The sequence below is a fragment of the Camelus ferus genome, chromosome 33 (assembly GCF_009834535.1).
Source record: "Camelus ferus isolate YT-003-E chromosome 33, BCGSAC_Cfer_1.0, whole genome shotgun sequence".
NCBI lineage: Eukaryota > Metazoa > Chordata > Mammalia > Artiodactyla > Camelidae > Camelus > Camelus ferus.
Window position 1 is genome coordinate 6,562,849 of NC_045728.1, and position 17,797 is coordinate 6,580,645.

Sequence of the window (17,797 nt, forward strand, 5' to 3'; positions counted from 1 at the left end):
ATAGTTCAGTCATACAGGTACATACACATATTAGTTTTCATACTCTTTTTCATTATAGGTTACTACAAGATATTGAATATAGATCCTTGTGCTACACAGTATACTTGTTTATCTATTTTATATATAGCAGTATCTGCAAATCTCAAACTCCCAATTTATCCCTTCCCACTCCCTTCCCTCTCTGGTAATCATAAGTTTGTTTTCTATGTCTGTGAGTCTGTTCCAGTTTTGTAAATAAGCTCATTTTTTTTTTTTTTTTTAGATTCCACATATGAGTGATATCGCATGGAATTTTTTTTTCTTTCTGGCTTACTTCACTTAGAATGACAATCTCTGGGTCCATCCATGTTGCTGCAAACGGCATTATTTTATTCTTTACTATGGCTGAGTAGTAGTCCATTGTATAAATACACCACAGCTTCTTTATCCAGTCATCTGTCGATGGACATTTAGGTTGTTTTCATGTCTCGGCTATTGTGAACAGTGCTGCTATGAACACTGGGGTGCATGTATCCTTTCAAATTAAAGTTCTCTCTGGATATATGCCCAAGAATGGGATTGCTGGATCATATGGTAAGTCTATTTTCAGTTTTTAAGGAATCTGCATACTGTTTTCCATAATGGCTGCAGCAAACTGCATTCCCACCAACAGTGTAAGAGGGCTCCCTTTTCTCCACACGCTCTCCAGCATTAATTGTCTGTGGACTTTTGAATGATGGCTGTTCTGACTGTTGTGAGGTCATACCTCACTGCAGTTTTGATTTGCATTTCTCTGATAATTAGCGAATACTGCATACTATGCTCTTTCAAAGCAAGTCACTGTGTAGCTCAGTGAGTCTGTTTTTAACTCTTCTGCTAACTTATTTGTAATTTTCAAATATTTTATGATAGTTAAAATTTACATTGCTCATGAGAGTATGGCTAAGAAAGCAGTTTTTAAATAAAGGCCTCTCACTATTCCTGCCTCCATCACCCTGGCTCATCCACAGTTCTCTTTAATACAGCAAGATCTAACTAAACAAGCTCTAAGTAGGCTGGAATGCTTGAGTTGATTTTTCCCTAGTGATGCTCATGGAGTTGTTCTTAATGTTTAAGAGTTGATAAGGATTTGGCTTAGGCTGTGCCCCACAAGAGCTAATCCATCTGGCTTTACCTTTTATCTCCTGTCTCACTTCAATTTTAGGAGAAAAAATTCCATGAAAAATATTTATACTTGACATTTCGAAAACAGAAGTAGATTTCTAAAAGATCATCCTACAAGTTCAAAATTTTTTAACTAAATAAAAATCACACAAAATGAATATTTTAGATTACAAAAGAAACAAAACGTTATTCAAATTTTGTTTTAATTTATGAAGGATCAATGTAAGATTACATTAAATAAGTAAGATAATAATAACATTCTTCATTCTTGCATCATGAGTGGTAAGAGAAAGAAAGGGATAAGGACAGAGGAAATATAATACAAATGGAAAAAAAAACAGAGGTCAAAAAGGTAGAAAAAACACACAGAACTGGTGATAAAAGTTTTAAAATGCACATTGGGAGAGATAGTAACATGGTGACAGGTATTACCACAGTCATAATAATAGAGGCGTTTTACATTAAAGAGAAGACATAAACCTTCCTATGTCTAAAAATACGTTAAACTCATTGTTTTATAAAAGATACTACTCTACTTTCAATTCCTCCCAAACTTCTCGAGGGGTTGCCTATCCTATTTCCTCCTGTCACAGCCCACCCATTCCTCAACCCATTGTCATGTGGTTTCTGTGCCTCTTCTCCATTGAACCTGCTCTGCCAATAGCATGCAAGTTGTCACAGAAAGCAGAAAGTGACACTCTGCAGTCCTGGTTCTCCATCTACTTCTGTGACCACCATCCATGGCTCTTTCCAGAGAGTGACTTTCACCCACTTTTTATTTTGGTGGTCTCTAGCATCAATGATCTGTCCATCCTCACTCCCACCTCACTCACTAACAACCTCTGTAAGTCTTATCACCTAAGCTATCAGTAGATTCTGAGTATGTCCATAGCATCTTAATCTGATGATCCTGCTTTTTCTGCCTCCAGCCTTGGTATCTTCTTGGATTTCGAGGCCTCTCTGTCCATCTGCCAGTTGGACACATTTTCCTGAGCTTCCCACTGACCCCACAAACTCCTGACGTATAAAATGGAACCCATCACCTTTCTGGGCACATTGCAGTCCCTTCTGAGTTGGTGGGATTAGAAGCCAGGCAGCCAGAGAAGTAGAGTGACTGTGAGGGATCAGGGAACACAAGGTGAGGTGGGCTGTGACTTGCAGATGTGAACGAAGCAGAGAGGTGAAACACGGATGAACCAAGAGTACTTGGTGTCGGGGGGAAGGAGCCAGCGGCCAGGGGAGAGGTGAAGAGGGATACTTGGAGGAGACAGGAGGCTCCTGCATGCTCTTCAAGAGCACACGTGGAGGGATACAGGACCAGAGATGCCAGGAACAGAAGGGTGAGTGGACACCACCGCTGACAAAGGAATTTGCAGTTAGTGACGCTTCCAGTGCAGTGATCTCCCCCTATACATATTGCAGAACTCTTGACCTTCACAGCAAAAGCTCGAAACCTTCGAGTACGCACGAATCAACTTCCAAGCCCTACACTTATCAGAACAGTCCAATTGAGTGTGATTGTAGTGCCACATATCTGGAAGAAAAGGACATTTATACTCAGTGCCAGAGAACAATACTTGGAACTAAATAAAGTAACGGGAACTTCCCCATCACACCAAGCCTGGTCTCCAGAGTAGGGACACATCCACCTCCTAGCAAGGGCTCCCTCAGACTGGAGCCCCTACACAGTGTCAGCAGCCAGGGGCCAGCTCAAGTCGGAAGAGCCTGGCTTAACAGCATTACCTCTCACATGGAAAAAGTACACATCCGTGGTTCTGCATCCTGGGCCTGCTTCCATAGTGCAGTTACCCTCACCTTCCAAACATTTGCCCTTCTTAAAGATACTGCAGACTTTACACAAGGTGGCTGGAGCTGCAGAGAAACAGACATGGAGGCTGAGCCCAGGGTTGAATGCCCTGAGACCAAGGTGTGTAAGACACATTAGGATCCAGGATTTTAAAGACAAAAGATGACTCTAAATATTTCTCCTGCAAATAATTTGGGGTAAGAAATACCCCCTCTAGACTGCTTCCATTGGATATTTAAGGAAATGGGGTCTTTGACATGAGGATCTTAAAATCCATTAATCATAAATAACTTGTATATACTTTAAGAGTGAATTGGATGGTATGTGAATTATATCCCAGTAAAGCTGTTTTCTTTTTAAATAACCTTGAACAAGAATATGAGACATGACTCGCCAGGTGATATGAAGATACTGGAAGGTGAAACATAAGAGAAAAAGGTATGGGTTCTAACCAAGCAAGTGAAATTTCCACACTTGCACCTAAACAACACTAAGAGATTATGTCTCCTTAATTTTGGTTTCCTGGGAGCCTGCCTGAGCTCTGTGCTCACATGCTCCCTTTGGCTTTGGATCAATTGTGCAAAACACATTCAGAACATCTACATATAGTCACCCTGGGCCCGAATCTCTGGGGAAATGGATGGGGCATAAAGACTGCACTGGCTTGAAGGTGAGGAGGTAGATTTTAATCTCCAAAGATTTCCTAGGACAGCACCAAAAGTCATCCAAAGTATACACATATCAAAGTGAAAACACTACTGTAAAAATACTGGTTCAAAATAAGCAATCGAATTACCTCTTCAGACCATGTCACTGACCCGTGGTTGCTTCTTTATAGAAAGTCTTGAAAACCTTTGGCTCTTCCTCTTAGGACCATCCCAGCAAGCCACAAAATCTACAAGTGACAAGAGCTCCCAGCCCCAATCTGCCCCCGGGAGTGACCGACCCCACTCTGAAACCTTGGAAAGGAAGTCACCTCTTTCCCTGGCAGCAGTCGGGGTGGGGACGGCAGAAAGAGACCTTAGATCCCTGCTGGTCAGGTCATCCCAGAACCTCATCCCTGACTCTTGTCCCCTCCCAAGCTGGCCAGGTCATCACCCCGGAGCTGCTCCCCAGCCTACCTCCACAGCCTCACTCCCTGCCCAGCGACCACAGGCACTCACCCACTCCCTGGAAGAACACGAGCGGGAAGACTTCCAGCAGCAGGAGCAGAAGCAGGAGCCTGTCCATCTCGGTCTGGGATGGCGGGAAGATGCAGAGGTGGCTGGAGGAGGGGAGCAGAGTGCCCGGGAAGGGCAAGGACAGGCTGCTCTTGTGTGCAGATGAGGGAGGGCTGAAGAATCTGGACTGAGCTGCTCCTGGACTGTGGGCAGAAGCTTCCTTTTACGCACCTGCCAGTGGGTGTTTCACCGCCACACAGACCCAGGAAACGTTCCCACAGAATCAGCCACCTTGGACACTTCCGAGGACAAATGTCCCACGTGCCCCTCCTGTTCCCTGGAGGCTACCTCCTGATCAGTGGGGGACATGATGCCTGACCAGATCTGCTGGGCCCCTCAGCAATCACTGATTCTTTACTCTCTGGACATCCCACTATCCTAGGTCGAAGATCAGGGGCATCTAATATGGGCAGGGCTTTGCTAAAATAGTCATTTCCTCTAGGTCCAATGTCCCTTATGACTACCCCCTTCTCTTGTCCTACAGCCCAGGACAGTACCCACCCTGGGCAGACACTTGCCTCAGGGCTCAGAAAGCATTCATCACAGGAGCAGTCTATGCCTCCTGCCTTCCCCTTCCTTATATTTGAGCTCACAGTTGAGACCAGGGGCCTCTCAATACAGAATCAGTGTTGACAAAGGCAGAGGTAGTTACAATAGCAAACATTTACTTAGTATTTTCTATAAACCAGTACCCACATCTACTGCTATCATGCATATCTTAATCAGGATGTATCTTCAACCCATCATAAACACATTATATATACAGCAAATACTTTTTAAACAAAAAAGGAACAAAAGCAATATAGAGAACTAGTTTATTTTATAAAATATGAAACACTTCCTGGTATATTACTGTTATTTCTCTGGACACTAAAGGAAGCAGGTAATACTTTTAATTTAAAATTTTGTTGTTGTTATTCACAGGAATACTTTTGCCCTGACACCTCTGAAATTACAATCTTATAGTATCCTGAATTCACTATTTGCATATTTAAAAGAGCCAACTCCCCAACTACAATGTTCATACTTATATTCTAGTTACAACCAGTCAAGGGAAGAGAAGGATGTAGGAGCAAGATCCCAATGTGCAGGCTGGGCACCAGAGAAAACGTTCCAGGTCACAGGGGCAGTCTCCCTTCCGCTCCCTCCTCCATCTAGACAACCTTTTCATGGCAGAGACCTTGACACTCATGTTCACCATTAACCAGAAGCACTCGGCACAACACGTGGTCCAGTAATATTTCTGACTAAACAAGAATAATAGAACAAATAACTGAATGCACGAAGGTCTGCCAGCCCAGAAAGCAACTACGGGAGGGAAAAGGCCAAGAACCTCAACGCACCCACAGACTGAGAGTCCATCTGCATCCCACACTTTTGAGAGCAGAGAAATAATGTGTGAGGGCTCTCCTTCACCACTTTCAGAAGACAAAGATTATTCAGAGTAGATGCTGCAGGAGTGTGGGGTGCATGAATGAATGATTTCATTTTTAGCCAGTCTCCAAACTGAGCAACTTCGCTGAGTAACCCGGGGTCCCCTGTATGTTCAGCCTGCCTCTCTAATGACAGCGGAATTCCGGAGATGCTCATGCTTCCCAAGTCTTACATCACCCCCATCATAGGTATGCAAGAACAGAAGGTGAAGGAGTAGTAGAAAAAGGAAACAGGATATAAAAAAGTTATTGGAGCTTCCAATGAACACATTTCTTCTTCCATAGCATTATTTTACTGAAGATACACTGTTCTGTGCAAACTTGAATAATATATTGATAACAGTAAGTGCATACTACATAATGCATAATGTGATATTGTAAAGGGACATGTTATCACTGGGGAACCTAGGAAAAAAGAGTTAAAAACAGAAAATAACATTCTGGTCAAATCTTCTCATAGAAATGTATGCTCCTCAAACACTCTGTGATGGTGTTTCCCAAGGAAAGGTCAGCAGTGGATGCCTAAGTATGAAATTATTTTAGCATGATGTACCTGTTTTATCTAGGGTGCTTACAATAAACAAACCATCTTTTAAAGATACAGGGGATGTGGTCCCACTAGAAAACATCTGTGACAGCTATCTGAGTATACTAACATAAAATGGGGATGCTACTTGACTAAAACAGCTCCACACATAAATCATAAGTTAAATCTATACCAGAAAAGGCCAGGAGCACCTCAAAGAAGAATACACTGCCCCACACTCCTGGTTGCCCTTCCTTTTTCCACTCTTCCCCACAAAGTTTCTTAAGTAACATTCTATAATGTGTCTGCATTAGATTGTACAGGAAGATAATGGTCATTTTAAATAGTGGAAGTTATGCTGGATGATACACGCACATCCCTGAATAATGTGGTGTGAAAGTTTTCCGTTTTTTCAGAAGGGGAGTTCCATGAGGAATTGAGAGCTTGATTAAGTATTAATATATTAAATTTACCTGAGCCCATGAGACTCCTAAAGTTGGGAGAGATCTAACAGTTAGTCCTAATCCATGACTTTATTCAAAGCTTACTTACTAAATCACTGCTTTCGCTCCCCAAATGCTTTAGTTAGGGAATAAATTATGTGGTCAGTCTACTTAGCGGTCATCAGGCACAACCTCTCTCCCAGTGCAGGAAACTCCTCTTGGGCAGCACTCAGACAGGGGGTGTCAAGAACCACCGCAAGCTTCCAGACCCATGCCAGTCCCCATCAGATCTTTCAGTAATGTGTGTAGGCTGAAATCCCACAAGGAAGTGCCCTAGTCAGAGCACAGGCTCAGAAATCAGATAGATCTGGGTTTGAAGGCTCATTCCAATATTTACAGGCTATGAGACCCCAGCAAATCATTAATCTATAGGGAATATTACAGCACTTACGTCATTAGGTTGCTGGCTCAATTCTTCATATTAATTTTCTCCTCAATTATTAATCAGAGAATCCAGTTAAGAAAAGTTTAATTTAAAAAACAGGATGAATTCAACATCCATTTATGACAATACCTCTCCAGAAAGTGGGCACAGAGGGAACATACCTCAACATAATAAAGGTCACATGTGACAAACCCACAGCTAACATCACACTCAATGGTGAAAAGCCGAAAGCATTCCATCTAAGGTCCAAAACAAGAAAAGTATGCCCACTCTTGCCACTTTTATCTAATATAGTTTTAGAAGTTCTAGCTACTGCAATCAGGGAAGAAAAACAAAAAAATAAACCCAATTGGGAAAGGAAGAACTAAAATTGTCATCGTCACTATTTGCAGATGATATGATACTATACATAGAAAATCCTAAAGATGCTACCAGAGAACTACTAGAGTTCATCAATGAATTAGGTAAAGTTGCAGGATACAAAATTAATACAGAAATATTTTGCATTTCTAAACACTAACAATGAAATATCAGAAAGAGAAATTAAAGAAACAACCCCATTTATCTTTGAATCAAAAAGAGTAAAATACCTAGAAATAAACCTACCCAAGAAGACAAAGGACCTATACTCAGAAAACTGTAAGACACTGATGAAAGAAACTGAAGACATCACAGATGTAAAGATGTATTGCGTTCTTGAAGTAGAAGAATCAATATTGTTAAAATGACCATACTACCCAAGGCAAGCTACAGATTCAATGTAATCTCTATCAAATTACCAATGGCATTTTTCACAGAACTAGAACAAAAAAATTTTAATTAAATGGAAACACAAAAGACCTCGAATAGCCAAAACAACTTGAGAAAGAAGAAGAGTTGGAGGAATCATGCTCCCTGACTTCAGACTATACTACAAAGCTGTATGGTACTGGCACAAAAATAAACACATAGATCAATGGAACAGGATAGAAAGTCCAGAAATAAACCCACACACTTATGATCAATTAATCTACAATAAAGGAGGCAAGAATATACAATGGAGAAAAGTGGTGTTAACAAAATTGGACAGTTAACATATAAAGAATGAAATTAGAACACTCTCTAAAACCACACACAAAAATAAACTTAAAATGGATTAAAGATCTAAATGTAAGACCAGATACTCTAAAACTGCTTGAGAAAAACATAGGCAGAAAACTCTTTGATGTAAATCACAGCAATATTTTTTTGATCTGTCTCCTAGAGTAATAGAAATAAAACCAAAAATAAACAAATGGGACCTAATTAAACTTAAAAGTTTTTGCATAGCAAAGACTATAAACAAAACAAAAAGACAACCTACGGACCGGGAGAAAATATTTGCAAATGATGCTATTGACAAGGGAGATTAATTTCCAAAATATACAAACGCTTATACAGCTCAATATTTAAAAAAAAAAAAAAACACAGTGAGCTACACCTCATATCTGTCAGCAGGGACATTCTCAAAAAGACAAGAAACAAGTGTTGGCATAGATGTGGAGAAAAAGAGAATCCTTGTGCACTTTTGATGGAAATGTAAATTGGTACAACCACTATGGAAAAAAGTATGGAAATTCTTCAAAAAACTAAAAATAGAACTATCACATGTTTTGGATATTTATCTGAAGTAAACAAAAACACTAATTAGAAAAGATATATTTACCCCCATGTTCATTGCAACACTATGTACAATAGCCAAGACATGAAAGCAACCTAACTGTTCATTCATAGATGAAGGGGTAAAGAAGATGTAACATTTACATACAATACACATACATACAATGGATTATTACCCAGCCATGTACAAGAATGAAATCTTGCCATTTGAAGCAACATGGATGGACCTGCTGGATATTATGCTAGGTGAAATAAATCAGACAGAGAAAAACAAATACGATTTCACTTATATATGGAATCTAAAAGACAAAACAAATGAACAAACAAAACAAAGTCTCGTAGAGAAAAAATATGGGGGCTAGGGGTACAGATGAAATAGGTTAAGAATTAAGAGATACCCCCCCCAAAAAAAGAGATACAAACATCTAGCTATAAAATAACTAAGTCATGGGGATATAACGTACACATAGGGAACATATTCAATAATATTGTAACAACTTTGTATGGTGACAGATGCTAGCTGGTCATTGCCATGATCATTCCATAATGTATAAAAATACTGAATCACTATACTCTACACCTAAATCAAATACAAGACTGTATGTTAATTAAAACAATTTTTTTTAAATAGGAGCAGATAATTAGAATGTGCCCTGCTATACAGATGAAGCCATTTATACAAAAGTTATCTCTGATAATAACTTTATTCTGGGAAAAATTTTCCATTTAAATTCTCCCATGTAGTTAAAGGAGAGGCAATAGTTTCTCTTGAGCCCACAGGGTCTCGACTGCCTTTAGCTCAAAATAACCCACATGCCAAAGTGACTCATCTTGGAAAGGTCTGTTCTGAATCCCTACAATGCTAAATCTGCTGAATTGCATACATTACATTTGAGAATGATTTAATGAAAATAGAAAAAACTGTAAAGTGCTTAGAACAGTCCCTGACATAACTCTCGAAAAATGGAAGCTAAGAGTTTTATCACCTCATTGTTTTTAATTCCATTTTATTCTAGGCATTAAAAGGTGGGTCACCTGTTTCCTCCCTTACACTTCATCTTTCAGTCATATATGTTTTTATCAAATGCTTTTTCTGCATCTATTGAGATGATCATGTGATTTTTGTCTTTCCTTTTATTGGTGTGGTGTATCACATTGATTTCTGTATACTGAACCATCCTTCTGACCCTGGAATGAATCCAACTTGTATAATCCTTATTATGTATTGTTGGATTCAATTTGCTAATATTTTGTTGAGGGTTTTTGCATCTATATTCATCAAAGATTTGGCCTGTAATTTTCTTTCTTCCTTCCTTCCTTTCCTTTCCTTTCCCTCTTCCTTTCCTTCTTTCTTTCTTTTTGTATTGTCTTTATCTGGTTTGGGTATCAGGGTAATGGTGGCTTCATAAAATGACTGGCAGTATTCTCTTCTCTTCAATTTTTTGGAAGAATATGAGAAGAATCAGTATGAGCTCTTCTCTATGTTTGGTAGAACTCCCCAGTGAAGTCATCTGGTCCTGGACTTTTGTTTGCAGCAAGTTTTTTTTATTATTATTACTCTATTTCACTTCTAGTTATCTGTTTCTTCTTGAATCAGTTTTAGCAGGCTGTATGTTTCTAGAAACTTGTTCATTTCTTCTAGGTTGTCCGTTTTGTTGGCATCTTACTGTTCATAGTGTTTTCTTAAGTGATTTTAAAAAAATTTCTCTGGTATCATTTGTTATTTAATCTCTTTTATTTCTCATTTTGTTTATTTGGGTCCTCTCTCCTTTTTTCTTGGTGAGCCTGGCAAGAGGTTTTTCAACTTTGTTTATCCTTTCAAACAACCAGCTCTTGGTTTTATTGATTTTTTTCTATTATTTTTTCTCAACTTCATTTCTTTCCTCTCTGATCTTTCATATTTCCATCCTTCTGCTGAATTTAGGTTTGTCCTTTTTCTAATTCTTTTAGGTGGTAGGTTACATTCTATATTTGGGTTGTTTTGTTGTTGTTTTTTGAGGAATACCTATATCACTATGAACTTCTCTCTTAGAACTGCTTTTGCTGCATCCCATAGATTTTGTATGGTTGTGTTTTCATTGTCATTTATATCAAGTTATTTTTTGATTTTTCTCTTTTGATTTCAAGTTGGCCTATTTTTTTTTTTAGTACCATATTGTTTAGTATTCATGGAATCTTTTTTTTTTTTTCATTTCTCTTTCTCTGGTTGATTTATAGTTCAATGCCACTGCAGTTAGAGAAGACGCTTGAAATAATTCCTATCCTCTTAAATTTATTATAACTTGTTTCGTGTCCTAGTATGTGGTCCATCCTAAAGAAAGTTCTACATGCACTTGAAAAGAACGTGTATTCTAGTTTTTGGGGGGATGTAGTGTTTTGTAGATGTCAATTACATCTAACTGCTCTATTGTGGCATTCAGGAGCCCTGTTGCCTTATTATTTTTCTGTCTGTAAGATCTTTCTATTGATCTGTCCATCTGTCAGTAGTGTTAAAGTCTCCTATTATTGTATTCTCATCAATTTCTCCCTTTAAGTCTGTTAGTATTTGTTTTATGTATTTAGGTGCTCCCCTGTTGGGTGCATATATGTTAATGATTGTAATATCCTCTTCCTGTATTGATCCTCTTATCATTATATAGGGTCCTTTTTTATCTTTACGGCCTTTGTTTTAAAGTCTATTTTGTGTGATATGAGTATTGCTACCCCTACTTTCTTGTCATTTCCATTTACGTGATATATCTTTCTCACGTGATATGAGTATTGCTATTCTCACTTTCTTGTCATTTCATTTGCATGAAACATTTTTCTATCCTTTCACTTTTAGTCTATGTGTATCCTTTGCCCTTGCAGTCAGAATACTGTAGGCTCCTGTTTTATTATCCAATGTGCCACTATGTCTTTTGATCAGAGCATTTAGTCCATTGACCTTTAAGGTAATTATCAATAGATACATATTTATTGTCATTTTAGACCTTGTTTTCCAGTTGATTTTTTATTTCTTCTTTGTTCCTTTCTTTACTTTGTTTTTCCTTTTGTGGTTGAATGGTTTTCTTTTGTATTATGCTTGAATCTCAGGCCATTTTTTAATAACAAGGACTCACGCTACCACACCCACCACCACCACCACTCACTCTTCCTCACCCCTTCTCACACTTCATCCACCACATTAACACTGATGTTTCCTGGAGTTTATTCCTCGGTGCTTTTCTCACAGAGTTCATTGGGGGGGGGGTCATTAACTCTCATAATGATAGCCATCAAATTCTCTTGGGCTACACTTAACCATCTACTATACAGGCTAATGGTCTCAAGTCTTTTACCCATGGGCTTTTTGGATCCTTAGACCTCTCTATGAACTTCCTGTTATGATGGCCAACTGGATTTTCCTCTGGCCCATCATATTCATTATGTCCAAAAGAGATCTCATCATCCTCCCATAAAACTGCTTTGCACCCCTAAATTCTCAGTCTAAATACCTTCAATTACTTCCGGTCCAGAAACCTAGGAGTTTGGTCTGTGATCCCCACCCCCTCATCCAACCACAATTTTACCTGCTAACATTTTGTAAATCTGCTTCTCCTTACCATATCTATTAAAACAGTTCTAACAACTTGGCACACAAAGTACCCCTAGGCTTTGCCCCTCCTTCCTCTTTGGCCTCCTCTCCCACTTTCTTTTTTTTTTTTACTTTGCTCTTTAGTAATTCTAAACAGATTGTGGCTGCCCACATACAACTTGACCAACTCCAATTTTTTGGTCTTAAAGTACTCTTTTCCTCAACTTTCTCTAAATAATCCTCATGTATTTTACTCAACTATCATTTCTTATAAACCTAGAACCCCTAGACCAGCTTAGATGCCCCTGATCTGTGCTCCCACTAGGAACCTATGCTTACTTTCTTCCCATATATACCACATTATGATGAAATTTTTTATGTCAGACTTCCTAAATGAAGGCAAGGAATGTAACTTTTCAATATTTAACTGTGCTTTAAATTTTTTTATTTAAAAATAGTTGATTTATAATATTGTGTTAGTTTTAGGTGTACAGCAAAATGATTCAGTTACATATACAATGTATCAAGATATATTTATCTTGAGATATACATATTATACATATATTTTTAAAATTATGAATCTCAAAAATATATTGAATACAGTTCCCTATGGTATACAGTGGCCCATGTTGTTATCTATTCTATATATAGTAGTGTATATCTGTTAATCCCATACTCCTAATTTACCCTTTCCCCTCCCCTTTCCCCTTTGGTAACCATAAATTTGTTTTCTGTCTGTTGAGTATGTTTCTGTATTATAAATAAGTTGATTGTATTTTTTTTAGATTCCCTATATGTGTTATTATGTAGTATGTCTTTCTCTGACTTATCTCAGTATGATAATCTCTAAATCCATCAATATTGCTGGAAATGGCAATATTTCATTATTTTTTATGGCTGAGTAATACCTGTGTGTGTGTGTGTGTGTGTGTGTGTGTGTGTGTGTGTGTGTGTGTATGACATCTTCTTTATCCATTCATCTGTTGATGGACACTTAGATCGCTTCCATGTCGTGGCTGTGGCAAATAGTGCTGCTGTGAGCATTGGGGTGCATGTATCTCTGCATTGGCATATTTGTCTTTTCCAGATATATGCACAGGAATAGGATCGCTGGATCATATGGTAACTCTATTTTTAGTTTTTTAAGGAACCTCCATACTGTTTTTCAAGGTGGTTACACCTATTTACAGTCCCACCAACAGTATACAAGGGTTTCCTTTTCTCCATGTCCTTGCCAACACTTGTTTTCTTGATGATTGCCTTTCTGACAGATGTGAGGTGATACCTCATTGTGGTTTTTGATTTCAATTTCCCAGATGATTAGTGATGTTGTGTACCTTTTCATATGCTTGTTGGCCATCTGCATTTCCTCTTTGGAAAAATGTCTATTCAGTTCTTCTGACCCTTTTTTAAATTGGGTTGTTTGTTTTTTTGGTGTTGAGTTGTATGGGCTTTTTATATACAGTGGATATTAATTCCTTATCAATCACATCATTTGCAAATTTTTTTTCCCATTCAGTATGTTGTCTTTTTTTTTTTTTTTTTTTTTAGAACACTGTATTCACTTTATTCTAAGTCTCCATAGCTCCCGAAGGCGATCCGGCCAGTAGCAGGAACAGGCCTCAGGCCTGGGAGGTTACAGGGTTCAACACGAGGTTATTTTTCTAGCACCAAAATGCACTTCCCCCCAGTCCTGGGGCGCCGGCAAGAGCCCTGAGTGGTGGGACCACCTCCACCTACTGAGAAGGGGGCTCGGCGCCCCAGAATGCCGCAGCTACTGGCAGAGCGCCGTGGAAGAACCCAGCCTCACCCAAGCTCCCGGCGCGTCATCGCCCTAAAGTCTGCGGGCCGCTGAGGCGTAGAAAATGGTCGCAAGGGAGGAAGGGGCCGAGCGTGCGAGGGGCATGAGGCTGCCGGCTGCGCGCGTCCCCACGGGCTCGGGGAACCAGGGTCCCGGCGCCCGAGCCTCTCCCCGCGGGCCCTGGGTGGGGAGGTGACATGCCATCCCGCCCCCTCCCGCCGGCCTAGCCCGGCCACCCGCCTTGCCTGAGCCTCGTGCCCACCCGCCCACCAGGCCCGGCTCTCACCGTCCTCAGGTTCACACAGCCCAAGGGGCGGCGGGCTGATCACGTCACTGCAGACCCGGATGCAGAGGATGGCCCGGCCGGGCTGAACCTGTCGCGGAGCATCGCCTTGGTCACATCGGGGTGAGGCCACGGGGACGCTGGGGTTCACCCCGCCTCAGGCCGCGACCTTTCTGTGAGGAGAAGAGCCGGTGCAGGGCCGGGGGCGGAGCAGGAGCAGGAGGGCGGGGAACGAGGGCAAGCGCCGAGGGCCAAAAGTCTCCCGGACTCGAAAACTACTCCGCCGTCGTAGGACGGGGTCGATGTGCTGCCGCCGGTGCCCGCTGCGAGCCAGGCCGCCAGGGCGGCGGTGTCGGGGCCGCGCAGCCAGGAGGCCTCGGCCGCCTGGTTCCCTCGGGGAGCTGCTGAGGCTATGCGGGCCGGCGGGTGGTCGGTCTTGGCTGCTGCACCGGGTTATTTCATAAAAGAGAAAGAAATACGTCTCCAGCCAGGAAGACGTGGATTTTTTGTAAAAATTTTTGAGGGATTTTAAAAGATTGTTATTTAGATTTTTTTTTTTAAATAATAAATATGTGACTGATGAGGGATGTTGAAGGTAGGGGAGTATATATATGTGGGTGGGGAGGGCTATGTGGGAACTCTATTTTCTGCTCAATTCTGTTGTGAACCTGAAACTACTCTAAAAGAATAAAGTCTATTAAAAATAATAATAATAAAAGGGTATTTTAATTATAAAGTTCTAAATGGGCATTTTAAATCGTGGTGTTTAGCCATTTGAACTCCTCGAGGCAGCAGTGCCTAAAGTCATTAACTGTGGGATTTTTCAGATATATATGCCAATAAATTCCTTTTCCTTAAAAAAAAAAATAATGATAATAAACGTGTGATCGGAGCCAAGAGCACACACTCGGTCCACACTCTCAGCACTAACTGTTGGGGGAAGGGATGTCTTCATTTTGTCGGTGGTTTCCTCTGCTACGCAAAAGCTTTTAAGTTTGATTAGGTCCCGTTTGTTTATTTTTGCTTTGATTTCCTTTACTTTAGGAGACGGATCCAAAAAAATACTGCTGCGATTTATGTGAAAGTGTGTTCTGCCTATGTTTTCCTCTGGGAGTTTTATAGTATCCGGTCTTATGTTTAGGTCTTTAATCCATTTTGAGTTTATTTTTGCATAGGATGTAAGAGAATGTTTAATGTCGTTCTGTTACATGTAGCTGTTCAGTTTTTCCAGCCATGCTTATTAAAGACACTGTCTTTTCTCCAGTGTATATTATTGCTTCTTTTGTTGTAGCTTAATTGACCATAAGTTCATGGATTTATTTCTGGGCTCTCTATCCTCTTCCATTTTTCTGTGTGTCTGTTTTTGTCATTAATCTATGTGCCAGTACCATACTGTTTTGATGCTGGCCTCATAGAATGAGTTCAGAAGTGTTCCTTCCTCTGCAATTTCTTCGAATATTTTCAAAAGGATATGTGTTAATTCTTCTCTAAATGTTTGGTAGAATTCACCTATGAAGTCATCTGGTTCTGGACTTTTGTTTGTTGTGAGTTTTAAAATTACTGATTCAGCTTAAGTACTGGTAATTTGTATGTTCATATTTTCTATTTCTTCCTCGTTCAGTGTTGGGAGCTTGCTTAGATGGGATACTGGAGAAGGGCTCCCAGAAGAGTACTGGAGACCATGCCACCCGCTTCAATTCCCACAGACTTCCCATTGAGGCCATCGAAGCTTTCTTGGGTTTTCCCTAAACTTCCGGAACACACACAAACAATATGGTGAGGATCACAGCTGTATTATCTGTGTTCTGCTTTGCTGTTAATTTTCAAAACAAACAAACAAAAATAATATAATGTGTGGTAGTGAAAAAAGCTTTATCTAGAAAAACCTCAGACTCTATAAGCCTGGATATTTACATCTGTAAGCCTCAGTTTCCTGATCAGTAAAGAGAGCAGAGTTCACTAGATGTAAGGCAGCTTGCCCCTCCAATCATCTAAGGAGCTGGCACAGAGCTGAGCCCTTTGAGGTGCTGGGCTTGGCACATCTCTGTGCTCCCATATGAGCCCAAGAACTCTCCAGACGGGGATCATCACCTGTGACCTATGGGCCAAATCCAGTCCACTGCCTGCTCCTGGATGGTGCGTGCACTAAGGATGGTTTTTACATTTTTTAAACGTTGGAAAAATTCAAGAGAAGAATAGTATTTTATAACATGTGAAAACTATATGAAGTTCAAATTTGAGGATCCATGAATAAAGTTTTGTTAGAACACAGTCATAGTCATTCATTTACATATTTTCTGTGGCTGATTTTGTGCTACACATGGCAGAGCTGAATAGTTATAACAGAGACCATATGGCTCTCAAAGCCTAAAATATTTACTCTCTGGTCCTTTAGAGAAAAGCTTGCCTATCCTCGCTCCAATAAATAACTTGTAGATTGTGGAGAGAAGTATTGTGAACTTTGGAGACAGGTTGGGTGGAAATCTGCTTCCGTAGTTTTGGGAAACTATCACACCTCTCTAGGCTTTCGGTCCCTCATCTACAACATGGGAATAGTAATAGTACATCCCCACCAAAATTTTCTGCAGACACCTCCCAAATGAACTATCACATTAGAATTCTTGTCTCAGGGTCTGCTTCAGGGGAACTCGAACCATGACCGTGGGAAGGACAAGAAAAGCCTTGAGTGTGCAGAATCCATTCTTCTGTGAAAAGTGGGATTCCCGGTCAGGTTTTGAGAGGCTGCCTCCCCCAGAGCTCTACTCCAGTTCACATCATCCACCGCCTGAGCCTAGGACTCATCTCCCAAAATACTGAGCAAGGCAGCTGTGCACAACAGGCTGAATTTTCTCTCTGAGCAAATGCTGGAAAGGCCCTGGGTCCAGAGAAGACCTGAGCATCAGGGAGATGGGGAGGCTGGAGCAGGACCCGGTTACCCACCTGGGCTTGGCGGGGTGGGTCCTCGGTGGCTATAGTGCTGTGAGGGTAGTCAGTAGAAAAGCGAACTGACCTTCCTGGACTCCAGGTGAACTTTGCCCCTTCCCCTCCCGGATGTATGTGGGGGATGACTCCCTCCCATCTGCAGCACTGCTGAGGGCACCTGGCCAACGGACACCTCCCCCACTGGATTTATAGCCTGGACTCATTGCAAATGTGAAGGGGACGCGGTGGGGTGCATTGTACTTACGAAGCCCCTCCTGACACCTCTCATTTATCGTCTTCAGGAATCCCTCCATTTGTTAGTTCCCTCTGAAAACTTCTAAGGTCCCAATTTTCCAGTAGAAATTCTGAACAATCCAGTGACTCCCCTTTGCAGACAGTTGCTAACATCTCTGCTGCTCCAGAAGCTAGACTGGCAGATAGACTTTGCTGCCCCTTAATCTCCTTCCTCCTCCTCTTCCTCCTTTCTTCCCCTTCCTAGGCAGCCTTGTCTGTGGCCTACCGCAGACCACAGATCTCTCTTTTTCGGTGGCCATAATGCTCACAAGCCCTTCCTAGCCCA

The 17,797-nt window shown here is 40.8% G+C and overlaps 1 long non-coding RNA gene across 1 annotated transcript; it reads right to left on the reverse strand.

The window, feature by feature from the left end:
• Window positions 1–1,847: 1,847 nt before the first annotated feature.
• Window positions 1,848–14,740, reverse strand: LOC116661206. The gene is made up of 4 exons (XR_004317024.1): window positions 14,299–14,740; window positions 4,114–4,313; window positions 2,887–3,015; window positions 1,848–2,677 (listed from the first exon to the last, which is right to left on the reverse strand). It is a non-coding gene; the product is annotated as an uncharacterized LOC116661206 (long non-coding RNA).
• Between the last annotated feature and the right edge of the window lie 3,057 nt (window positions 14,741–17,797).